At 58.7% G+C, this 25,596-nt stretch overlaps 1 protein-coding gene across 1 annotated transcript in view; it reads left to right on the top strand.

Annotated features, from left to right (window-relative positions):
* Positions 1 to 25,596, top strand: part of ZMIZ1 (zinc finger MIZ-type containing 1) — a 174,966-nt gene that overhangs the window by 24,181 nt on the left and 125,189 nt on the right. Inside the window, exon 3 of the mRNA XM_023764400.1 lies at positions 14,314 to 14,395. The gene's annotated coding sequence lies outside the window, so the exon portion shown is untranslated. The remainder of the gene's footprint in view (positions 1 to 14,313; positions 14,396 to 25,596) is intronic.

The raw sequence follows: 25,596 nt of genomic DNA, 5'->3' as shown, positions 1-25,596 counted from the left end.
TCAAGTCAACAGATGGAGCACCTAACTGTGTGCCAGGACCTTGTGCTGGGCAGGGGCGTAGGGTTTGTCAGATTCCCATACCTCTGACCTGGTTTTCCTCCTGTCGGAGGGGGCAGGACCATTTTTCATAGAGCAAAGATCTATGGGTAGGGGATGGCAGGCAAGGGGGAGAGATGTCACTGAGTCCCTTGTAGGCTGAGCAGCTGGGGCTCGGGTCCCAGGGTCCCCTTTCCTCCAGAGCAGTGGGAACTGGAGCCAGGCTTCCACAACAGACAGCAGCAAAGCCCAGAGACTTCTGGGGCCTTCCCCAAGCCCCTCTGGGCAGCAGAGCCTCAGGAGAAGTGGCAGGTGTCCTTCTGCCTCCCTCCAGGTTTGCCTGGCCTGTATGGCGTGGCTTAGCTGTAGAGGGCACAGTGCCCCTCGGGCCTGGTGGAGGAGGGGGCTGTAGTGGCCTTTGGGTCCCTGCTTCTGAGGACCCATCATGTGTCTGTGCGTCCCCCTCTCCTTCTTTGACAAACCGTTCCTGGCAGCCAAGTCTGTGCCAGGCCTGTGCTCAGTGAGACACATGTGCCTCGCCAAGCCCACATCAAGCAGCATCCCCAGGGTGGCGGGTCCAGGCTAAGGTGAGGCCCAGGAGAGGGGCCATCATGGGGTGGGGGTCAGGGTTCAGCAGACCCCACAGGCTGCCCTGGGTTCTTGGGAAGCTTGGGCATACTTTTCCCCAGATAGGCTGGTGTCTGAGCACACCAGGTACCCAGGATGAGGGGCTCAGAGAGCTGGCATCAGGGCACATAGAGCACGGAAAGACCTGGTCTCGCTTGTGATAGATTTGAGGGTATTCTCCCTGGCTTGGCTCCTGAGCTCAAGGCTGTTCCAGCTGGGAAGCTCCCATACAGAAAAGGGGTGGAGCTGGTGGCCAGTGGCTGAGCTGGTGACAAAGGCCAGCCATCCTGCCACCCATGACGAAACGTGGATTCTGGCCTGGGGTGGCTATAAGCTACTGGGCTAGCGTTCCAGAAGGCTGCCTAGGCCTGTGTGTCCTGGCCTGGCCTTGCATGCCCCCAGGGTCGAGAGGCTCAATACTGCACATGGCTGTCTTAGAAACTCTTCCTGGTAACGTGTGCCCTGGCCGCCCAGCAGGGCTGAAGTCTGGCTCATGGTCCACCCTGCTCACTTCAGGCCTTCAGCCTCCTGACCGAGCCCCTCTCAAGAGTTGCTCACAGGCAGCAGCTCAGCGGAGTCCGCAGGCAGCCCAGGCCTGTTTGATTGGAGTAGTGTGGGCAGGTCCTGCGCTGGGAAGCCCCGCCTTCCCAGCACGGCCCCGGGGACTGCTGTGAGTTTGGCTGTCAGCCTTCATGGGGAGGTCCTTAAGGAGCCCATGGTACAGGCGGGAGCTCTGAACCCCAGCTCTGCCCCGGCCCCTGGGGTGCTCTCAGACAGGACCAGCCCATTCAGCCCCAAACCGTCTCCCATCTGCACTCATCCCCCAAACTGAGCCACTTGAGGCAGCTGGAAGGGTCCTGCTTTCCCGGGCAGTTGCTTTCTGAGCACCTGTTTCCAGAGCAGCCCTGAGAGAGACCTGAGCTGCCACGACCTCCTATAGCCTGTGCCCTAGGGAAGCAGGGGAGGGCCTCTCCCTCTCACTGGGCCGGGCCCCCAACCGCTCCACTCCCGGCATCTCCGCACTGGAGGACAGGTGAGCCCCAGCTCCTGAGGCGCAGACCATGGTGGCCCCACAGCACCCCGGACCAAGCTTCCATCTCACCCAGACTGCTGGCACTTTAAGGACCCAGGCATGCGAAGCTGGGGGCGATGAAGGGGTCTTGCTCTGAGGGTTTGATGTCACCTTGTCCCTAGGGGCTGTGCTGCCGGGCTGGGATGCACCCCTCTGCAGGACCTGCCACACAGCCGCTCTCCTCTGGCCACTAGAAGTCCTGCCTGGGAAGCCTGAAATGGGTCCCACTTCAGCTTCTCCCCTTGTCCTGGTCCCTTCGGCACGGCTCAGAAATGACCCTGCCCCTCTGCCCAGAGCTGGGGGAGCAGTGATCCGAATGCTCGGAGCAGGCTGGGGGCTGGTCCTGCTCAGCTGTGTCTGAAGTTGTGAGTTACTAGGAAAACACCCCAGTGGTACTTCTGCCAAGGCCTCCTGCTAGAAAACAGCACTGGAGGTCGAGATCAGAGGTCAGAGGCCACCGAGCAGGCCAGGGCGGCCTGCCCACTCCTGCTCCAGAAAACTTTGGCACTTCTGAGGAGGCTCCACGGGGCCCTCCCTGCCTCCCGGGCTGGGTGGGACCTATGGGACAGGAAGCCAGGGCGGGCCTGGAGGATGGGACTCAGGGTGAACTGGGTCTGAGCCAGGGATGAGGCGAAACCCAATGCTGGCCTGGCCCCAGGGCCACAGCCACTCAGGTCACTGGGCCTCAGCAAGTGGCCACCGCCCCCACAACAGGAAACCCTGCCCACGCACCCCCGTCCCACCCCATGTTCCCAAGGGTGGCGCTTCTACTATTTCCCGTGGGAGCTGCTGCCAGGAATCATGCCCTCTTGAGAGAGGAAGCGGGACCTCAGCTCTGGGCTGCCCTGCCCCTGACCTGTTCTGACCCCCTCCCGCTGGTGGAAGCTCTGGGCCCACACCCATTCCTCACCCCACACATGCTGATGACTTATCTTCTCCCAGACAGACAGGCACCTTTATGGGCCTGGAGAGAGAAGCTCTTAGTGGGGCTGGGCCTGGGAGCCCAGAGAACGGGGTTTGGGGTCTAGGACAGTGATGGCGAACCTTTTGAGCTCGGCGTGTCAGCATTTTGAAAAACCCTAACTTAACTCTGGTGCTGTGTCACATATAGAAATTTTTTGATATTTGCAACCATAGTAAAACAAAGATTTATATTTTTGATATTTATTTTATATATTTAAATGCCATTTAACAAAGAAAAATCAACCAAAAAAATGAGTTCGCGTGTCACCTCTGACACGCGTGTCATAGGTTGACCATCACTGGTCTAGGATCTATCACCAGCTTGCTGGTCCCTTGAGCAAGTCACTCAACCCCTCTGGCCTCATCTGTAGAAAGAAAGGTCAGAGAAAGCAGCTCTGCGCAGCTGCGAGCATCCCATGGATAAAGGGGTGGGGTGGGCGAGTTTTGTATCCTATAAGGACAACCAGGTTTGGAATTAACTGCCCAGACAGACTCCTGTCACGCATCCCAGCCAAGGGCGCTTTGTCTATGATGACCCCCGAGCAGGGAGAGAGACATGGGTGCCTGCCGGAGTGTCTGTGGCAGACAGGGTGATGCTGGCATGGCCCCTCTCTGGGTCATTCCATCGCTGACAACACGGGCAAAGCTGGGTACCTCTGCCCAGGAAGGAGCCTTCCTTTCTCCCTCCTCCGGAGCTGGAGGTGGGGCGTCGGAGAGCCCTCTGCTGCCATTAGGCACGTGGGCCAGGTTAGCAGGCCTGTGGCTGGGGCTGGAGGGAGCAGTGCTAAGGGGCAGGGTCTGCATTTTCCTTGGGTTGTGGTGTTGAGCCTAAGGTGCAGGGAGGACCAGGGTAGTAATACTTCATGCTCCAAACGCTAGGACAGCACCTCATGGACAGGCTGCTCTCATACTTCCCTTACAGAAGTTCATGGTCATCGCAGCAACCCCGGGAGGTCACTCCTCCTGTTGCCCACAGAGTAGGAAACTGAGACACAGAGAGGTGAATCGACCTGCCCAGGATGGTTACACTGGGCTTTGCGTGGGCAGCTGGCCCCAGAGTTAATGCCCTTGGCCCCCACAACTGTGCAGCATGTCTGATCCATGGCACCTCCCCCTGGGCAGCCCCCAGCCCCAACCCAGCTTAGTGTTAGCCGGGGCTGAAGCCCAGGACCAGCTGTTTTCCCAAAGGGGCCGAAAGGAGAGTCGGGACACCAAGGTGAGTAGACCCAAGTCGCCATGACTTTGGATGGTTAACACAGACTCAGCGCCACCCTGAGCTCCTGGGCCAGCCGAAAGCTTATCAGCGACAGGGAGACCATAGGTCTCAGCACCCAAGTTCCTCCCTGTGGGCGGTGACAGCTCAGCCTCAGTCTGCATCTGCCTTTCAGAGCCAGCGTCATAAAGATGTGAGGAGTCCTGGAGACCCTGGGAACAGGGTCTGAACCCCTGTGGCCCCTGGTGATTTAATTTCTTTCCCAGTGTGTCAGGCCACATGGACCAGGGCATTCCAGGCACCAGGTACACAGAGGTTGAGACACAGACGTGTAGGGGAAGGTTATAGGTCTAAGTCAGACTGGGGCCTTGAATCTGAGGCTGAAGAGTTAGAACTGAACCTTGTAGACAGCGGGAACCATTGAAGGTTCTTGGACGGAGGGGTAGTGCATTCTCAGAGAGAGGAACTGGCGGTGGGACAGCCTGGCATGCTCATCCAGGTGTGGGGAATCACGTGGCTGAGGAAGTTGGCCCAGGTGGGTGTCAGTGCCAGCTGGGCTCGGCAGGCCTCAGTTTTCCTCCTGTAGACCCGTGGTCCACAGGGCGGGGCTAGCACAGGCTGGGAGCATGCGGTACTGCAGGGAGGGGCAGGGGTCAGCACCAGTGCGGCTTCCTCTGCGTGTCCCAGAGCTGTCCTGCCCCCCGCCCCCAGCTCGGGGTAGTCTGGGTTTCCCACCCAGCCCTGGGTGGGGCCCCACTGCTTCTTCCTCCCTCTGTGGCTTTCTGGTCCGAAATGGGAGGTGACTGTGGTGGCTGCAGTGGGCTGTGGGGTAGAAGCCAGGGTGGGGACATTGGCGGTGGGTGGAGTCACAGGATGGGTGGCCGTGAGTCAGGAATGGCCGGGCCTGTGTGTCATCTGGCTGCGGACTGTTCTAGCTTCCCTGCGCCTGTCTGCCTCACTCTCCCGCCCACATCTGCACCGTGGGCGGCTGGCTGCAGGGACGGAGCACTAAGCCCACGATGCAGAAGTCAGGGGACTGGACTTCAGATCACAGGCCCCCCTCCCACAATGTGTAGGGAGACCCCATTGCAGAGTGAGGGTGGGGCTGGCCAGGGGTTCTCAGCCCCTGCCCAGGTGGGAGCCAGAGCAGCTTAGAAAGACAGCCCACACCACCAATTAAATCGGACCCTGGGGGCGGGGCCTGCAGCCCTGGGGGCAACCTCTGTCTGCAGCCTCTGAGGGGCTGCTCTCCAGGATACTGTGGGCAGCGTGTGGATCCTGGAGCCCAGGGCCTGCCTCACTCAGCTCTGCCACTTTCTAACACTGGGCAGGCGACTTCAGTCTCCGAGCCTCTGTTTCCTCATCTGTGAAATGGGAATGACATTACTTTATAGAACTGCTGTGGAGACTAAGTGGGTTTGCTATATAAATAGTGTCTGTAGAGCCGGACCCGGTACGGACGTGGTAAGCACCGTGCAAGTGTTAACCTCTGTGTTCTCTGATCTACATCTGTTTTCACACCACACTTCCCATCACTGCTCATTCGTTCATCCAGCAAACGTTCCGGGGGCTCATACCTGCAAGCCCTGTGCTGGGTGCTGTGGGCAACAGGCAGAAATCCATCATGGGGCTGGCCTTGGCCCCTCCTCTTAGCCCAGTGGTCAGCAAACTCATTAGTCAACAGAGCCAAATATCAACAGTATGATTGAAATTTCTTTTGAGAGCCAAATTTTTTAAACTTAAACTATATAGGTAGGTACATTGTTATTAACTTAATTAGGGTACTCCTAAGGCTTAGGAAGAGCCACACTCAAGGGGCCAAAGAGCCGCATGTGGCTTTCGAGCCGCAGTTTGCCGACCACTGTCTTAGCCCATCGGGGGCCCAGCCCTAGCAAACAGGCTGTCAATCCCCAGGAGTGATGGACAGGTGTGTGGGGAGGTCCCCCGAGAATCTCACTGAGTTGCTGGGCTGAGGGAGCCCCTCTTTCTGAGAGAAGGCAGGGGAAATCCAGACTCAAGGGAGAAGAAAGGGGCAGCCTCTGCTGGTCCTGCAGGCCTTGGCTGGGAAGCACTGGGGGTCCCTAGTGCCTCCTGGTGGGAGCGCTGGGATGTGCTCTGGGTGTGTGATGCTTTGACCGGGCTGGGCCTGGGGCTGCCTGGGAAGGTAAGAGTAGCCAAGGCCGGCAGTGTGCGGAACAGAACGGGGAACCTCCTCGAAGCCCGACGCCGGGGCGGGCCACATCCTCCATCTCCTAGAGTCCTTTCAGCAACCCCGGGATTAAGCAGGCATTGTTCCTCCCACTCTGCAGACTGAGTGATGGAGGCTTCGGGGCGTAGGGAGCTCTCGCCCAGGTCAGGGAGGGTGAGGGCACAGGCCGGACTGGGACCTTCCTCGGTGTGAGCAGGATCCCTGGCGCTAGTTGAGCTTCCCTGGGTGACTACGTTGGTGGAGCACCTTGGGACAGGTGGCGAAGTGCAGTATGAGGATTAACACACCCTACAGTCCCCGGCCTTCCCACCGGCTCCCCTGCAGCCAGCCCTGGGCTGCCCCTGGGGGGAGAGCTGGCTTTCCTACAAACCGGAAGAGCTCCCGTGGCCTGGCTCCTCCACGGCCAGGGGTTGGCCCCGCACTTGCCCCAGTTAGACCTTCTCCCTCCCCGCTGCACCATTGAGTAAACTGAGGAAGGGGAGGTGCAGGGACTTGGCTAAGGCCACATGGCTTGCAAGCGGCAGAACCAGGATTTTGCTCAGGCCTGGGTGGCGTTAGTGCTGTGCTCAGACCCCCCACTTCCCGCTAGCAAGAACAGGACCTTCCTTTGTCCAGCGTTTGTAAACCTGGCCCTTGGCCATCACTGCAGACTGGCCTGGCCCACGTGTGGCCAGAATCCCAGAGGGATGCCTGTGTGGAGAGGGTAGCCGCCAGGGGACTGGCCCTGGCCCAGGAATGGGGTCATTGGGACACTTGGTGATAGGCGGTTTGCATGGGCATTGGGAGCGCCTGTGCCCTTCAGCCTCTCGATGGTCCCGCCTGCCTCCTCGAGTGGAGGGAGCACAGGGCCTGGGTCCAGGCTGCCCCACGGAGCTGACAACGAGGGTGCTGCCCAGCCCTGTACCAATCATGGGTGTGACATCAGCTCAGCTAATCCTCCAGCCTGTGTAGCCCCAGATGAGGAAACAGACCTGGAGGGACAGTCCAGCCTCCAACACCAGGCTGACATGGGCCTATCCCTGTCCTTCTGCAGATTCACGTCCCCTCTGTAAGGGGGCTGCTGACAGAAAATTCAGTTTTGATCATTATCATTGGGAGTGGCAAATGCCCAGGTGGGTGCCAGAGGGCACTGGTTTGGCCAACTCCAGCTAGGTGCCCCTCTAGGCAAGACCCTGACCCTGGCTCTGCCCACCCATGGGGCCCGATGAGATGGAGGGTGTGGATGGGAGGACCTGGCACAGAGCTTGCACCTGGAGGCCTTTCTGTGGGAAGGGGCTGGGGCCCTCTTCTGGGAGCAGGTGACCCTCATGAAGCCCGTCTCCAGGAAGCAGATCCACTGGGACTGCTCCTGAGTTGGCTCCAGAGTCCTGGGCCTCCTCCATATCTGTGACAAGGGGTCCAGTGCCTCCACACGGTGCAACCCCAAGTTTGCACTTGGCAGCAAACCTAAGCCAGGGACAATGACAGTCCTTATTTATCGAGCATTTCCTGTGCAAGTGCAGTATGGGAATAATGTTAAGGCCTTACATTTCTGTGAGTGTAGTGATTCTTGTTATCCCATTTTACAGATGAGGAAGCTGAGGCCCAGAGAGGCTAAGTTTATTGCCCAACATTACATACCTCAATAAGTGACAGAGCTGAACCCGAACTCTGGTGTATAAGAACCTAAAGCCACACTATGCACCATCAATCTGTGTGGAGTCCTCACCCTTGATTAGAGAAGAAATTGTTCATTTGATGACTTGAAGATAGAAGAGACCCTTTCCTCTTCCTGTAGTGTGAGTGGCCCACAAGCCAGAGCCCAGGACTTCTGGGTGGTAGGAGGTGTGGACTAGGGCAGGGAGGCTTTGCAGCAAAGGAGAGCCAGTCCCTGACTGGGGCCTGATTGCTCTGTGAGCTTGGCTAGGATCCTTCCTCTCTCTGGTGTCATTTGCCCCTTGGTACAGGCCCAATACCAAGGGGCTGAGTCGGGGCAAGGCACGCGAGTGTGCATCATGAGCCGGAGCACCGGAGAGGCAGGCTGGGCGGACATCACTCCTTGGGCCTGGGCGATGCCCACTGAGGACTTGCGGGCCCAACAGGGTCTCTAGAGCAGGTGCCACTCCAACATGGCCGTGAAGACACAGAAGATCAGGATTGGGCAAGGTGTGAAGCCCTGGATGTGTCTGCCTGTGCCCAGGGAAGCTGGTGCCCTGCCCCGTGAATGCAGTGTTCCCTGCTCACTGGTACCACCTATAATTATTCAGCCCAAAGCCTTTCTCCTGCCAGGCCTCTGGGCCTTTGCCTAGGAGGGTGCCCTCCTGCATGAGAGACTCTGCCCACGGGGGTGATGCCCCTGACCTCCCGTTTTGCTGCCAGGCTGAGCCAGGCACCCCTTCCAGCACTTTGTCCTAGAGTTGCCCACCTTCTTTTGGGTCTCACCACTTTGCCGTACCAGTGGTTCTCAACCTTCCTAATGCCGCGACCCTTTAATACAGTTCCTCATGTTGTGGTGACCCCCAACCATAAAATTATTTTCGTTGCTACTTCATAACTGTAATTTTGCTACTGTTATGAATCGTAATGTAAATATCTGATATGCTATATGTGTTTTCCGATGGTCGCGACCCACAGGTTGAGAACCGCTGCATAGACAATGCCCCAACACCCTTGGGAAGCACACAGGCTGGGCCAGTGTACCGGTTGGCCTTGGGCCCTGCCTTCATTCTCCACACCCACCCATCCCCAATTCTTTCTTCTCCTCCTTTTCCTCCTCTGGCAGCATGTCAGCCGAACCCTGCTGGTCTGCCTCTCCTGAGAGGACAGAGGAGAGAGGCAGGTGGAAAGCCCCGGGGTGGTAGCAGGGGCCCGGGCACACCGGGCGTCCTTGGGCCTGGGAGTGGGCAGGCTGTCGGGGCAGCTCAAAATCATCTCAGAGGAAGTGAAGACAGACAGGAGGATTGACCAAGGGCACCTCCTGGTTCTCAGGCAGCCCTGCCCAGGAGGCCCCTCCACCCCAAACAGCCAACTCACTGGGGCTTTCTTACCTGTTCCCGAGGCTGCCTGCAGCCACTCCTGTTCTTTCGTGGGAAGACTTGGGGTTTCAGCCCTCTCTGAGCACCAGGGGCCACCCGAGCCCCGGGGCCCCCCTTTGCTATGCCTGCAGTGGGTATGACAGGCTCTCCCAGCAGGAGAGATGACCAGGCCCCCAATTTTGATTATGCGAGGAGAGTGAAAGGAACCCATCAAATATTCTGGGAGTTCAGAAAAGGGAAAAGTCACTGGGATGGGGCCTATGGGGAAGGCAGCCTGGAGGAAGTGGTGCTTTGGGCACGGAAGGATGGGCAGGGTTCTGATGGTGTCACCCCGCTGGGGAAAGTTTGGGGTGAGGCAGCGCATGCCCTCCCACATGCATCTCTGTGACCTCTGGCCTTTGCTGGGCAGTTTCTTCATCTGTGAAGTCGGACTCTACAGCTCCCCGATGACAGGGCTGTGCTGAGGAGGACTGAGGCCACGAGAGCGGCTGGGGCTGAGGAGGAAGAGCCCTGGCAAGCGGGAGAGTTGCCGTGTGTGTGGCAGGCTGAGTGGCTCCCTCCAGGGACACGGGCATGTGTGTGTGCACATGTTTGTGTGTGTGTGTGTGTGTGTGTGTGTGTGTGTGTGTGTGTGTGTGTGAGAGAGAGAAGCAGTAGGTGTGAGGAGCTGCCTAAAGGAGGCCCAGAGGTGGCATCCGTGTAGCCCCTTCCCCACCATACCACACTGGCTCCCACCAGGCCCAGGGCACTCCTCAGCCTGGCGCTAACCCACGGCTGTCTGGATGCCTCCCCCAGCCCCCTAGCGTGGTGAGGTCAGGGAACATGTATTCCAGGAATGCGGGAGGCGGGGCGGCCGGCACGTCTGGATAACCATCGGGGTAAATATTTGCCTTGCTCCTGGAGCCAGCACTGGCCGCCAGGGAAGGACAGGGCCTGCTCCAGGGTCACGCAAGGGGAGGCCTCCCCGGTGGGTCTCAGGTGCGGGAGCCCGTGTCACCCCAGAGAGCCTGGGAGCTGGGTCAGAGGCCACCCTTCCTGCGGGGGGCCAGAGGCAGAGCCCCTGGCTGTTTGACCCCTGACCAGCAGCTGCTTGGCCATCTGTAAAATGGGCATAGAGACAGCTGTGATCCAGCGAGGCGAGGCAGGTCAGAGTGGCCAGAGCTGGTTCGGGTCAGGTCAGCCAGTGGAGCAGCAGGTTAGGGCTGGTTTGGGTGCTCACCTGACCAGTTTCTGGCCCATAGTTGGCCACTTAAGACCTTGAGCAGTTACCCTCCCCCGAACTTTAACAGTCACCATTCGCTGACCTGTCCCTTACTCCGTGGCACCCGTATCTACACACCCAATGTCTCATTAAGCTCTCACAGCCACCAGGGCACGAGGGGCACGTATGTGTCATTTAGCAGCAGGTGACAGGAGCCCTGAACTCTGACTGACTGATGCCATCAGTGTACCCCCTGCTGTATAGACCTCACTGGGGCAGTCCTACTCCTTCCCCCAGTTACCTACAGCCTGGAGCCTCCCTTGGTGGGTGAGTAGCTGGAGGAGCAATTAATCCTTGTTTAGAGCAAAGATGGGGGCTCAGAGATGCCCAAAACTTGCTCAAGGTCACCCAGAAATAAAGGGCAAGCAGGGAATCAAACCCGGCTCTACCCACCTTTTCCCTTGACCTCCCCACTAAAGACAGGGCAGGGCTCCAGCCCGAATGTGGGCTCCCACCCGTGGCAGCTGTAGAGAAAAACTGGACACTTAGCGCAGGCTAGAGCCACAGCACCAGCCTTCCTGGTGCCCCACATCCTGGACACCCTGAGGCACAGGCACCTCTGTCCTGCAGGGATCCGGGACCAGCCTGCATCACTCTGGGCCAGCCCCAGCCACAGCCACAGCCAGCCTGGCTTGGTGCCTCCCCGAAGCCCACACCCTGCTCTTCCCAGGGGATCCCAGGAGCCAGAGGGGATGGGAAGGTGGGTGTGGACGCATCTGGGTCCTGGGACAGTCGCCAATCCAAGTGACCTCTGCCATGTTCCAGTCCCCATCTTACTCTTACAGGGTGGACACTGTTACTGCCTTGCCCTGCCCTGGGAGCTCCTGGCATGCAGTGAGAGTGAGAGCACGGTTCAGTCTGCGGTCTGCACGCTGCCCTTCCTGTCTTCACAGTCACTAGGGCCTCACCCCTCCACCCACCCCCAGAGTGAGAGTCCTGCACTGAGGAGCCCACAAGAGTCCTCAGTGGATGAGAGGATGGGGGGACGGGGGGGGGGGACCATCCCAAAGGGAGTCCGGTTGGGCCCCACCCCCGCTATGCCCTGAGGCTCAGGCTACACCCATTCCATGGCTCCAGTGCCTTTTGAGCAGAGAACACCCCCCTGCAGGGGACCCACATGTTTATGGCTGTGGTCGGTCAGGCTGTGAGCAGGACACCGGTTCATCCCACTGTCTCTCCTTGGTCTCACCAGATGGCCAAGCCCACACCAGGTGTGAGCCACACCTGAGGTCACTGAGCGAGGGGATGGACGATATTGCCACTGTTCATAGCCTGACCCAAGCCTGAGCCCCCGCCTGACTGGGCACCCAGTGGGAGGGGGTGCCCGCACGGTGGCAGGGAAGCCTGCGTGCCCAGCCCTGGTTCTGAGCTCCCTGCTGGTCGCCTGGTAGTGGGCAGAGTATGAGTGGGGACAGACCACCTGCTCATGTCATAGCTCTGTTCTTATCATGTTCTAGCTCCTTGTTACCTATGTGTGACCTTAGGAAGTTAGGGGACCTCTCTGGGCCCGAGTGTCATTGGGGGATGCTAGCTCAGTTTCTGCCTCATTGCTTTTCACTGGTGGTCAAAGAAGCATCCCAGGCAGAGCCCACTATACAACTCAGCCAAGGCGAGCGTCCCACCCCTCTGTCTCCCCAGGTGGGGGGCCAATGCAGGCCCGTGAGGAAGGGGGTCAGACCCCCACCAGCGCCTGAGCTCTTATCCTGGTGCCCCTGTGTGGTGCCCTCACTATGTGACCTTGGCCAGGTCTGTTTGTCCCTTTGCCCGGGCCCACACCAAAGAACTGGCGCTGGGGGCAGCGCGGGGCACGTGTGCACCGTGAGCCGGGTCACCTCGGAGGCAGGATGGTTGGCATCATTCCCTGAGGCCTGGATGATGCCCACGGAGTGAGCGAGCACTTTCCGGCTCAGGCTTCTGTCTCAGCTGCAAAAATAATTATTTCCTCTTTGTCAGCGGGTCCGCGGGCCAGCTCGCCTTTAAGAAAGGCCCAAGCTAGGGGCTGATTCCACTTCTGCCCCAGCCTCTGACTTGCTTCATGACAGTGGGATGGGGCAATCGCCGCCCCTCTCCAGGCCTGTTTTCTTCTCTGTGAAATGGGAGCAGGAGTCAGTGAACCCAAGGGCCATCTGTGTTCCCATGGTGCAGAGTATGGGGCTGCCAGGGCCCGAGGGTCAGGACACGGAGACATCCCTCCATTCTGGGGTGCGGATGGCAGCTCTGAGGGCTTGGGGCTCAGACCCGCGCACCATGGAGCCCCGAGCCAGCCGCTGCCAGGTACCGTAATTCATGCTTCAGCTGACAGGCCTGGACAGCTGCTTGCGTGTCCACAGTCGTGAACCTAATACAGTCCTTACAGCCCCGAGGGAGGTCTCCTATCATCCCCACACCCTTCCCACAGATGAGGAAGCTGAGGCACAGAGAGGTTTAAGGAATTTGCCCAAAGCCACCCACTTCCTAAGAGGATGAACCCAGGACTTGAACCAGATCGTTCTTATTACTGAGCCCACACCTCCCAACGCCAGGCTGTGTGGTGCCTCTTATAGGGGGGCATCCACTTCTCTCCCTGGGAGCCCTGCCTGCTGCCCAGGGAGGTGTGGCCTGGTCTGAGGCCTCTCCATCCCCTGGCACAGGTGGGAGCCCACGTTTAGCATGGAGTGTGCACTCCCTCTCCCACTGTTGGCCACGGGCCTCCTCCTGGGCTGCGCTCATGCCTGCATGCAGGTGTAGGGAACATGGTGACTGCGGGAGCCACCCACAGGGCACCTTCACAGCTGGGACTCAGACGTCTGCAGCTCCCACCACAGCAGGCCTGTGGGGTCCTCCTCCTGGAGCGCTGGGGGGCAGTGAGGGGCGGGGAGTACTGGTGGCCCATTGAGAAGAGGGGCCAGCTGGACCCGCGTACCAAATAATCATGTCCCTTCAGCCCACTGCTGCCTTGAAGCCCAAGCCACTGATGTGAAGGGGTTATCCGTGCCTCTTCCCTCCCTCTCTCACACCCCATACCCAGCACCCGCAGGTCCACTTCTGTCTTCTGCGCCCTCTGCTCTGAGCACCTGTCTCTGGCCTAGGCCGCCCCACTGGTTTCCCTGCCTCCTGCTGTCCCTCCCAAGGCCTTCCTCCCCAGCAGCATGGAGAGCCTCTCAAACCAGAACTCAGAACTCGGGTCATATCCCTCAGACCCTCCTGTGCTCCTGTCCACTTTCTCGACAGCTGGCCCTGCCTCCTCCCCTCCCCCTCCCTGACTGCACCCACCACACCACCCACTCTCAAGTCTTCCGCTGGGCCAGGCTTTCCCCCATCGTGGAGTCTCCACATATACTGTTCGCTCTGCGAGAAATGCTGTTCCCTGCATCTTGGCCTGCCTCTCTCAGGCTCATCCTTCAACTTCGCTTCCCCAGAGAGGGCCCCTGAGCCCCGAGTCTATGCTGCACAGCCCCTGGACTCATTCTTTCTGGCAGACACCACTTTTATTACGTATCTGCTCATTATCAGAATGTTATGAGGGCAGGTCCACTATCCTGTTCACAGCTCTGGTGTGTGAAGTATTTGAGTGAATGAATGAATGCCAAGTGCTCTGTCACCATATATCCTTAGATCCTCTCAGAGCCCCCGGGATCCTGATATCTGAGGTATCGCAATCCCATTAGACAGGTGGAAACGGAAACGCAGAGCGGCCAGGAGCCTGTTCACAGTTCATAGCTGGTAGCTGACCGATGTGGGTGCCAGGGGCCTGTTTGCGTCACGATGCCCCTTTTCCTCTTGGTCCTTCAGAGTCCCCGGGGCAGGGGAGGGGGGGGGGTGTGATTCAGCTTTGCCGGCAGTAAACGTTTCAGCGGGTGGGCGGCTGGGCCGTGGCAGCGTGCTCAGTTCCCGCTTTGCGGGGCGTGGACCCGCTGACCACCCTTCTCGTTGCCGCAGGATGGACATGGAGTGAGGCGGAGGCGCCGCGAACTGCTGACTTACCAGAACGTGGGACGCTGGTGATTCTTGGGTCACTGAGGTAGGTGTGCAGCTGGGCCTGGCCTGCTGCTTGGGGAGGGACAGTGGTGCCCAGCACACTGAGCCTTTCACTGGGGCCACAGTGGCAGGGGGTACAGCCACCCTGCTGAGGCCTTGTCAGACCCTGAGAGGGCCCCCAGGGGCCTCCTAGGCCTAATCTCTCTGGAGAGGCTGCGAGGGCAGGGGTGGTGGGATGCGCCCAGGAAAGGGGCAGCTTGGGTGTCCCCAGCCTTGGCACAGCAGCTGTCTGTACCACTCTGCGCCCCGTGTCATGTGGGCCTCGGGCACTGGGCACCATGGTAGCCACGCAGGAAGAGGCCTGGGTGAGCGGAGGCTGGTTACCGGCCTGGGTGCTGTGGCTGCCCACCCTCCTCTCCCACAAACACACCGAGGTGGGCACATGAGCGCTCGCACGTCTCTGGGTGCTGGGGTCGGAGTGCCTGCCTCAAATCCCAGCTCTGCCACTTGTCCACCATGAGCTTGTGCAGTTCCTCTGTGCCTCAGTTTACCTGTCTATGAAAGAAGGATGGGGATCGCAGCACCTGCCCCCCATGGGGAGGGGACAGGGGACAGGCACACCTAAATAAGTAAATGCTCAGGGTATGTCAGCGTTTTCCTCGCGGATGCTGGGGCCCTTGCTTCTTCCCACGTGCCTCAGTTTCCACCACCCCCTCCTCCCTGAGGACCCACAAATGCCAGGATGGACACAAACTGGTCCTCCAGCCTAGGAGGGGGCTGGCCCCTCAGAGAACTTGCAGGCCTCGGGCCTGGACACCAGCGTGTTTTATCACCAAGTGGCATTTCTGGGTTGATCGCACTTGGCCTTGTGCTCGAGGGCGACCTGGGTGATCCCTCCCTGTAGCTCCTGACCCAGGGATGAGAAGCCTCACAAAGAGCTCACGTGGGCCAGGGCCCTTTGTCCCAAGGCTCTGGGGCCCAGCGTGGGGAGCCGTAGCCTTCGCCCTGACATGAGGCCGTGCCGATGCGTCTCCCTGCTGCCCTCGGCTTCTCTCCTCGGGCTCCACTGCTCCCAGGTGCTGAGAGGCTGGGCCAGGGGAGCCCCGGGGATTCTCCTTGCTTCACTCCGGCTCCGGAACCAGGGAGCAGTACTTGGCCCTTCTTCTTGCTGCCAGCTGTGTGACCTTGGGTTAGTCCTTTTCCTTCTAGGACAGTCAGTTCTCATCTGAAAATGAAGATAAATTATACCAACGTTGCTGAGAGGGCTGGTGTGAGGGGGCTTAGGAGCTGGTGTATTTTAGATGTTGTAGCTGGTGAGATTGTACGTGTACCAGGCACTCTGTGCCTTGGATATATGTTTCTCCCCCAGTTCCCCCGAGGAGGCGTGTTTAGTGCCTCCCTCGCCAGAGGCCCAAAGTGGTTAAGAACCCATGGAGTTTTAAGTGGTGGAGTGGGGATTTGAACCGCGGTCCCTTGGAATTAAACATCACGTGATGCCTTAGAGGCGGGGGCAGAGCCACGGGCAGACTCACGGTAGGTGCTCAGGAAACCACCTCTGTTACTGCCTTGCAGCCTTTGCCCAGGCCTCCGAGCCGGCTGACCTCAGAGCCAGAGGGTGGCCCCGAAGGCTGGCAGCCTGCCCCTCCCCGAGGGCCTGCCCGCAACGCAATAAGGCCGCGGGAACCCACTGCTAATTGTGAGGTAACCTTTGAAATTCTCCTTCACGGTGGGTTCTCTTTTCGGATGTTTTTCAAGGTAATTCATTCCCTTTCCAGAAATTGCCAGTGGCGGAGCATTAGGCAGCTGGTAATTAATCATAGGAGCGGCTTGGAGTGTATTCTTTAAAAAAAAAAAAAAAAAGGAGAAACAGAAAGCCTTGGTGGAAAAAGAAAAGAAATCCACTCCAGGGCGAGGTGGTAATCAATACCTCTGTGTCCTAGAAATGCTGGGGACGGGAATGGCAGGTGGGCGGCTTCTCCCTTTCTTCCCGGGGCGGGCAGGTGGCCCGCAGCAGCAGCACGCGAGAGGCTCTGCCCAGGACCACCGGCTCCCTGTGTGACTTTGAGCAGGTCGCTGCCTTTCCTGGACTCAGCATTGCCTCCTGTGAAATGGGTGAAAGGCCGGTGTCCGACTAGAACAGAATATTAAATGATTATACTTGCTCACTACACATCCTAGTGCCTGGCACATGGCAGTGCTCAGTTGACACTTTATTAATTGAATGAAAGGTTATCTTGGGTCCTAGTGAGCTATCCTAAGTCAAGGATGGAGGACATCTTTTCTCTAGATCTATTATAATTTGGAGTGACAGCCAAGGTGATGGGCCAATTCTGTCACTTTCCAAACTAATGATGAAAGGACAGTCTGGCCAACAGCTCAAGCCCCTCGGTGGCAGCCATGCTGCCTCCCTCACATCCTCTAGTTTAACTTCCCAAGGGTCTGAGCTGCCTGGACTTTTTTGAAAGCTGCTTTCTGGGTAGTGAGTTCCTCATCACTAAAATGTATGCAAACCGGCCGGGGCTGCACAGGGCACTGGGGCAGCAGATTTGAAGGGCTCAGAGCATTCCTGAGCCTGGGTACCCGTGCGGTTCTCTAGCTGGACACTGGGAGGCTGGACTGGCCGAGGGGAGCCCCTCCCCCCTGGAGCCTCTTCCCTAAGGCTAGAGGAGTCAGCTGAGAAGCGGGGTTGCCCGTGCAGGACTCGGATGCTTTGTGCCCATTTCCCTGGAGAGAAGGAGGGTGTGCAGGGGTGTGTGTGTGTGTGTATGTGTGTGCTGGTGTGCATCATGAATGAGTGTGAGGAGGTGTGTGAATATATGAGCGTGTGCCCACCCATGTGTGAGAGCCACCCCCACCCCATGTGCAGTTCCTGTTAAGATCCTGGTGCCTCAGACCTCACATTCGGACTGGCCAGTGCAGTCCTGTCACCCCACTGACCACGCAGAGTGGACTGTGGTGGGACAAGGGACCTGAGGGACCCGAGGGGAAGCATGCCAGGTCAAGCACACCGACCTCCGCCCCCCTACTGGCTCTCCTGGCAGCTCCCCGCGGTCATGGGAGGAGACAGCTCTTGGAGGGCCATGCCTCCTGCTCCGGACTCCCAAGCCCGGAGCACCTGGTCTGAAGTGTTGGGGTGGGCCCAGTGCCCCTGGCAGGGCAGGCCGACTATTTGGGGAGCCCTCTGAGCAGCCTGGCACACTAGGTGCTAGTTGTTTCTTTACTTCTCTCCTTGGCCTCCAACCCCTGCTCAGGTGTGTGTGTGTGTGTGTGTGTGTGTGTGTGTGTGTGTGTCCGTCCATGGACTCTCTGTCTCTTTCAGTTTGGTTCTTTCTGTGCAGACACCTCTCTCCTTCCCGCCTCCCTCCTCACAGCAGCCCCACTGCCACCTCTTAGCTCAGCTGCTTTCTCCCTGTCCTTTCACATCTGAGACCCCTCACTCCCCGTCTGGATTGTCTTCCTGAGTCCCAGACCTCCTCACCTCCGCTCCTTTCCCTTGGAGTCACTCCCTGTCCGGCGTGCAGGTAGCACCTCTGCTCTGTCATCACCCCCGTCGTCGCCCGGATTCAGCAGAACTGAGACCCCTGGGCGCCGGGCCTGCCACCTTCGCCTTGTTTACCCAGCTCTGGCCAACACACAGCTCTGGCCCTCCAGCTCTTTGGAGGTATTTGAGGCAGTGCCCTGCACTTTCAGCTGCTTGGAGGCTGTGTACTGTGTGTGGCCAAGTGCTGGGTGGGGGGTGGGGGGTGGTGGGTGGGGGGGCACCATCCCATCCCCATGGACCCGCCACACCGACCGCTCAGGATGGAGCCTGGTCTCAGGGTGCAGAGAATCTGCTCAGTAGCCGCGCTGTGCTGTCCTGGGCCAGGGCCACGGCCATGGGCTAGAGCAGGGGAGCCTGCGGGGCTGCTGCAAACCCGGTTTCCCTCCAGCACCAGTGGAATCCCCGCTATAATTAGAAGCGAGGTGTGCAGAAGCAGGCTGCCTGTGAGGGTGGGAATATGCTCATGAATAAACCAGCTGCCCTCCCCAGGGGACAAGGAGCTGTGGCTGGGCTCCTGGAGGGCGCAGGCCTGAGGTCTGATCTGTGAGCTGGGCCGTGGGCCCTGGAGCCACACAACTTCCCCTTCCCTCCCCTGCATGCTGTTGGGGAGCTCCCTGGGTCCCAGCCCCTGGCCGGCCAGCCTTTCTGGGTGCCTGCTGTGTACCCACCTACAGCCTGGCTTTCGAAGCCCCACCATCTGGCCCGGCCTCCTTTCCCGGCCAGATCACACACTAGCGTCTGTCGTGCCCCCGACCCCCACCTTTATCCCCTTCGCTCCTAAACTTCCTCCGCCTCAGAAGTCCTTTGCAGAGCAAGAATGCTTTTTGTAGGCCTTGTCACCCACCACCTAGCCTACCGCCCAACCCACCACCCACACCCACCACCCACACCCACCTACGGCTTGAGCCTCCCTCCAGCCACGCCTCCTCCTCAAGGTCAGACATGGCCTGGTCAGCTTGGGGCCCCTCAGACTCCCCGTCAGGGGCCCTGGTCGATTCCTCCCCCGGTCTCCTAAACCTGAAACCCTGCCCTTCTCGCCCTTCACAGTACCCATCAGCCTGCTGCGTCGTCTTGTACGTTGTATTATGTATTGGGATGATAATACTGGCTATTTTACATTCTTTCCTCCTACTGAGTCTTTGGAACTGGTGTGTATTTAACATACTCACCACATTGCAGACACTGGTTTCAGTCCCGTGTGGCTCCCGGCTGCTGTCCTGGACCACACAGCCTGGGAGGCCCCCGTCTTCTCCTCTGCAGGCAGGGAAACTGAGGCTGGGAGGCAGTCTTGCAGATGAGAGTTTGCAGAGCAGGTATGCTCTTTGTAGGCCAGGCCGCTTCTGTTCCGCTGCCCAGAATAAGGAACGGCCCTGCCGCCGTGGCTCAGTGGTTGAGCATCAACCTATGAACCAGGAGGTCATGGTTCCATTCCCAGTCAGGGCACATGCCTGGGTTGTGGGCTTGATCCCCAACGTGGGGCATGCAGAAGGCAGCCGATCGATGATTCTCTCACATCATTGATGTTTCTATCTCTGTCTCCATCTCCCTTCCTCTCTGAAGTCAATAAAAATACTTTTTAAAAAAATAAGGAATGGAGGCCCACTGGTCAAAAAGGTAAATCGAGGCAAGCAGGACTGTAGCTAGTACCCAAGCAACCAAAGCTCAATAGGAACAGAGGGACGATGATCTCAAGGTTCCTTCCATTCCCCCCACAGTGGGTTCCAGGCTCCAGGCTTCTCCACGGAATAACCACGCAGCCCTGAACAAGGTGGGCTCATTCCCGCCCCGGGCACTTCCAGCTGCCTAACAGCAAGCACAGCCTAGAGGCAAGGTGTTTCCCAGGAGCCAGGCCAGCAGTGGAGCAGACAGCCCGCCCAGAGCCCATTGTCCCCTTTGCCCCTCTGCTGCCCTTGGCTGCCTCTCTGTTGACAGTCGGACCCATTTGCCTCTCTGCTCAGGCGGGGTGGCGGGAAGTCACAGAAGGCGCTGGTGCTGGGCTTGTCTCGCTCCATGGATGCCCCACCACAGGCAGGGCTGGGACTACCACCCCTCCAAGGGGCTGCCTCCTGCCCGCCTCGGGGGGCTGCAGAGCTTGTGTGCGCTGAGCTGGCCCAGTGGACACCGCCATCCCCTCCTTCAGCCTTTCCTTGTCTCTGTCCTCCAGGCTGGCTGCCCGCTGTCTCCCTGGTAGGCTGTAAGCATCTTGAAGGCTCAGGCAAGCTCCACACCGTGTCCTCAGCACAGAGCCTGGCATGCTGGTGCTGAGTGGCAGCAGGAAGCCAGCAGGCACCCAGCCATGTGCCCTCCGCTTCCTCTGAGGATGGCCAGGCTTTCCTCGGTATGCCAGTTCTTAATGTGCGGGGTGGGCCGTGTTAAGAAGGATGCTGAGGCCGTTCACCGGCTCTGTGAGAAAGTGTCATGCACTGCGGGGCATAGTTTGCCCTCTCCGCCCTCACTCCCCAGGCATCAGGTCTTTTCAGGGGCTTCAGTTCCGGGTTATGGACCCTGCAGGCTAGGGAGGAGGCAGTGACCTAGGTGTGGTCTCACAGGGGTCAATTCATCCTGACTGTTGGGCAAACTGTGCCCCAGAGAACCCTCTAGAGCGCTGGGTTATGAAGACTGCAGGTGCACCCCCACAACCCCACTCTCAGCCCCAGTTGGTTTCTGGAGTCTGTGGCAGCTTTCCCCTCACATCTGTCTTTCCTGGTAAGTGCTTCGCGCCCTTCCTCAGTTCCGGTTTGGGAAGCAGCACATCTTGCCTCCCAGCTGTTTGGGACCCTCCACTGCTTCCCTGAGGCATCGTTGGGGACCTCCTTTGGAGCCTGTGGGAGCATCTCTGCTTCACAGCCTTCGTAGAACGCTCTCATGGTGCCCTGTCCATCTGGCCCATACTCCAGTGGGACAGTCTAACTAACATGTGACAGCTCTCACTGGGTGGCCTGCTGAGCTCTCAGCTCCACCCCCACCTAGACTCCCCACCACAGCTCCTTTCCCCACCCACCTCCCAGGCCCTGTAGCTGCCTGGGGAGCCAGCCCCTTGAACCCCTGCCCTCCCAGCCGAGGCACCCAGCCATCTCCTGGCCCACAACTCCAGGGTGGCCACGGATGGAGCCAGGAGGTCTGTGATGAACTGGAACCTGTAAACAATCTGGAACATTTTTCTCTGTGTGTGGAGGAAACACAAAGAACACCCTTGCATCCTTTAACCAGCCCAGCCCGTCCTCAGTCACAGCGCCAGGAGGGCTGACCAAGGTCACCTCGGGCCTGCTACTTGCACACCTCCACTGCTGAGAGCTCACCACAGGCTCACGCGTGTGCATTTCAGTGTGGCAAAGGATGCAAGTGACATGTGGTTGAAGCAAGGGTTTTAGGGACAGGCAGTTTGGGGTTCAAATCCCTGCTCTGCCATCTATCACCTTGGCCAGTCTGGACACGTGACTTTATCTCTGATACCCTCAGTTTCCTCATCTGTAAAGTGGAAAGAAGCCCGCCTACCAGCAAGGGGTACATGGGTGCACTGGGGATGGAATGCAACACTAGCTACGCCAGTCTTCTCTCTTAACAGTAGACCGATGCTCTCAGGGAGCCGTGTGCTATCTCAGCACTGGGGCATCTGCCTGAGGTTGGCAACCTTAGCTCTGGTACCCACATACTTCCCTCCCCAGGGATCCTGGCCTCCCAGACTCTCTCTGCAGCTCCTGAGTGGGAACTTTCAGGACGACACTTTAAGATAGAGACACAACAGACACAGGCCACCTGGGCACTTGTTTACATGCATGTTCTCAGGCCCCTCTCCTGGAGTCTGATTCTCTGGGTCTGGAGTTGGGCCCAGGGCTCTGAATATTTAAACACGATCCATATAATACCTGTGACTGGGCCATCCTGGCACACTGATGCCTGCAACAGGGAGCTGGCCTAGAGCTAGGACCCTGGACCAGGTCACGGCCTCACTGGGTCAATTTGGCAATGCCTGTTCCTCTCTGTGGCTCACTTTCCTCACCAGTAAACCAGGAGTTTAGATGATCTGCTCCTAAAACACCATGATATTTATCTTCGTTCCCATGGGGTTCAGTTAATGTTATAATAATAATAGAAAATGAAAGTAATAAAATCGTTTTTACAGTGAATATCAGAAGGATGTTCCCTGGTGTCCCCTCTGCCAGGCTCCCGGAGGCAGCTCTGGGGGTTTCAGCCCCATCCCTCTGGCCACAGAGTGTTCGGGTCAACAGCCCCCTGCCAGGCAGAGAGCCCCAGAGACAGAAAAGCTGTTCCTGGGGTGTGACTCGACTTTCAGAGGAGGGTCCCCTGGGCCTTCCAGAGGCGAGATCCGCAGCCGTCTGCCAGGTGCACTCAGACCTGAGATCGCTCCTGCAAGAGGAGCTGGACCACTGACCTGGAGCCAGCGAGGGAGGCAGCGTGCAGTGGGGGCACCTGTCTCCCCTGAGGGCCTCGGAGCCTTATTAGTTAACATACTGGGAAGCCTGGGGTGTGAGAACTGGAGGGTGGCCCTGTGGAGCCTCTTCCTTTATAGATTGGGAAACTGAGGCCCAGGGTAGAACATGCCTCGCCAGGTCATTCATGGGGACAGTGGGGAACAGGCCCCTGGGCGTACGGTCTGGCCTCTGGGCTGTGCCACTCTTCTCTGTGGGCAGTGCATCTGGGATGGGCAGCCCATCAGACCCGAGCCTTACACCAGCCTCTGCAGCCCCTGGGAAGAGACGGGGCCATCTCAGGACAGGGACCAAGGGGCCACCTGCGCCCGAACACTGGGGCCTTTTGACCCAAACTGTCAGCCTAAATCAACAGACAGCGCTCGGCTCCCAGGTCCTCCTGCCCCAGCCAGGTCAGCTCCGTGGAAGTTTTCCAGGAATATCCACGCAGAGGGCGACGCGCTCCCAAAATGAAAAGGCTCTCTCTGGCTGGCTCCCTCCCATTTTCCGCTCACTGGTGCTCAAGGGAGTTAATACGCAGAGGTGAAGAGGCGGCCCTGTCCTAATAAGACCTCGCTTGAGGCGACTAGGCCCTGGCAGGTGTCAGGGAGGAATTATTCACTCCCAGCCTGGGATGACTCTCAGGGCCTGGGGCTCAGGATCTGGGCTGCACAGCCACAAGGGACCAGAGCTTCTCTGGCCATGGGTATCCTTCTTGCACAGCAAGCCTGCCTTCTCCCTGGGCTGGGAGCCCAGCTGAGTCCTCTGTTCATCCCCGGCACCTGGTACAGGGCCCAGGCCTTTGCATAAGCCTGTCCCTCCTCCACACACTGTCTGCAGTCAGTAAGGCCGTGGTACATAGTAAGCACCTACTGTGTGTGTGGGTCTGTGCTCAGCTCTTGAGGAAACAAGGAAGCAGCAGATTCTATGCCAGCCTTCAGGTAGTGCACAATCTAGGCCAAGGCTCCCATGCAGGGAACAGAATTAGGGGTCCCCAGTGCCCCTGGGGCCAGGGAGGTGTTGAGATCCATGAGGAGCCCTTGGGGAATGAAGTTATGGGAAGCTCATTGTGGAGGAGGCTGGGAGTGGGTCCAGGGGTAAAATAGGAAAAGCCACAACCTTAAGGCAGGATATGACCCAAACCAGGACCCTGGATGCATGCCTGTGTTAATGCATCATCTCATTTCATCCTCATAGAGCCTATTTTGCAAGTAAGTGAACTGTGGAACAGAGAAGTTAAGTAGCAAGTCCACAGTCACACAGCTGCTGGGAGGTGGGGCCAAAATTTGCACCCAGCTTCATCCGATTTTCGGGCCTTAACCCTCAGCCAGACCCACGGCACAGAGCACCCACTTCTGTTGCAGGGGGAGCCTCCTGCCAACCAGGGAGACCAGAGGAGGCTTCCTGGAGGTAGTGGGTTTTGTCTGCAAACAAACCTGAACTGTAATCTCCAGGCGCTGAGCTGGGTGAGACCAGGTCACCTGACTTCTCAGGGGCTCTTCCTCTTTATCCTAAAATGAAGAGAATAGGGCTCCTCACTGGGGCCTGGGAGGATCAGGCACATAGTAGGCACCTGCCCTGGAGTCAGCTGGTGCTGCTGGAGTGGCCCTCGTAGCCAGGGGTCAGGCCTGCCCACATCAGGATGTGCCCAGAGCTGTTCCCAGCATGGACGGTTCTCACAGACAGGTGGGCTCGACTGCAGGGCCTCCTGGGACACAGCTCCCACTGGGAGGGCCAGGGAAAGCCCGAGATAAAGTGGATAGAACAGCGTAAGAGAAGACAGGGCCCTGCCAATCCCCAACCACCCAGCTGTTGACTCCAGAGAGTGGGTAGGAGGCGGGGCTGTGATGAGGCCTTGGGGGATTGCACCTCTAGCTGACCGAACTCAGTGAGTCCAGAAAGTGAGCAGCGGGGCATGGGGAGGGCTCTGCATGTGGGGCCTGGGCTGGAAGCGAGACGAGACGGGCAGCCTTTTCCCCCTAGAAACGTTGTAAATCCGTAGCTAATGGGAAGAGCCTCCGGGTCTCTTCAAACCCACAGTGTGAAGAGAGCCCCCCTCCCCCACCCAGTCAGACTCCTCAGTCATCCCACAGGTGTGTATTTAGCACCTACTGTCTACCTGCACGTCTTTGTGTTTGGAATACCTCAGTGAGCAAGAGACCAGGTCCCTGCCCTCACGGAGCTGACACTCCAGCCGTGGGAAAGAGGCGCATGGGTCATTAGCCCTGCAAGGCCTTGCCGTGTGCGGCAGGGAGGTGGGGTGGCCGCCCGAGGCTCTCCTGTGTGCACAGCCTCCTGCCCATCAGCGCAGCCCTAGGCCTTCAGTGCCCACTGGCTGAATGGTCCTGCTGCTGGCATCACTCAGCTCATTGGGGATTCCCAGAAGCATCCAAAGGTGGGAGTTGCTGGCAGGGCCTGCATGGTAGTGAGGTTTCTGCCAGCCTGGACAAGGCAGCACCAGGAAACCAGGATGGGGTGGAGAGGGGCAGCTCTGCGGTGCAGTCCAGGACTCCCAGCCGCATGAGCCTAGAGAGTTTCTTAAACCTCTGGGCCTCAGTTTTTAATCACTCTAAGACGAAGGTCAGACAGCTTGGGCTTTCTCTATGGCCTAAAAGCAAGGATGGTGCCTGGCCATGGTGTGTGATGGAGGCCAGCTGTCATCATCATGGGGAAAGCAGGACAGTCCACTTTGCTAGGGGGCCCAGTTGGGGATCTGCCCATCTGGGTTGAGGTTGTTCTTTCTTCACTCATAATCTGGTGGCATTGGAAGCCTCTTTTCTCTGTGGGCCTCAGTTTCCCTTCTGTCCCACAAGGGAGTAAGTAGGGCTTGCTGATGTGGGAGCCAGGAGGCCAGGGATTGGAGTTTGTAGTGAAGAGTCACCAGGCACATCAGCTGCTGCAAAGCCCTATCCACTGCACCAGGCACCATTGGCCGGAGCTGCCCGGAGCAAGGCTCCCCCAGGCCTGCGGTATGTTCCCAGCCGCCTCGGGGCCTGGAATGGCTCTCCCTGCACAGCTAGGCTGGTGGAGCGCGGGCAGCTCGCTGCACCTGGCAGGGACCCGTAAATTGAAAACATGGTGTTTCCTGTCGGAGGCCAGCGCAGGGCTGGACTCGGTGTGGCCTTGGAAAGCTGGCCTCGCTCTCAGGAAGCCCTGCTCCCCACAGCACTGCCACAAAAACAGTGGAAAAGTGAAACCTTTTCAAGTCTGTGTTTCCACTGTAAACAGGGGATGAAAGCTGGCCCCTCGCCTCCTGGCTGCTCAGCCGCTCCC

Source organism: Myotis lucifugus, unplaced genomic scaffold, assembly GCF_000147115.1.
Source record: "Myotis lucifugus unplaced genomic scaffold, Myoluc2.0 scaffold_330, whole genome shotgun sequence".
NCBI lineage: Eukaryota > Metazoa > Chordata > Mammalia > Chiroptera > Vespertilionidae > Myotis > Myotis lucifugus.
Note: the sequence above shows the minus strand (reverse complement) of the source record. Positions and strands in the feature narration are given on the sequence as shown.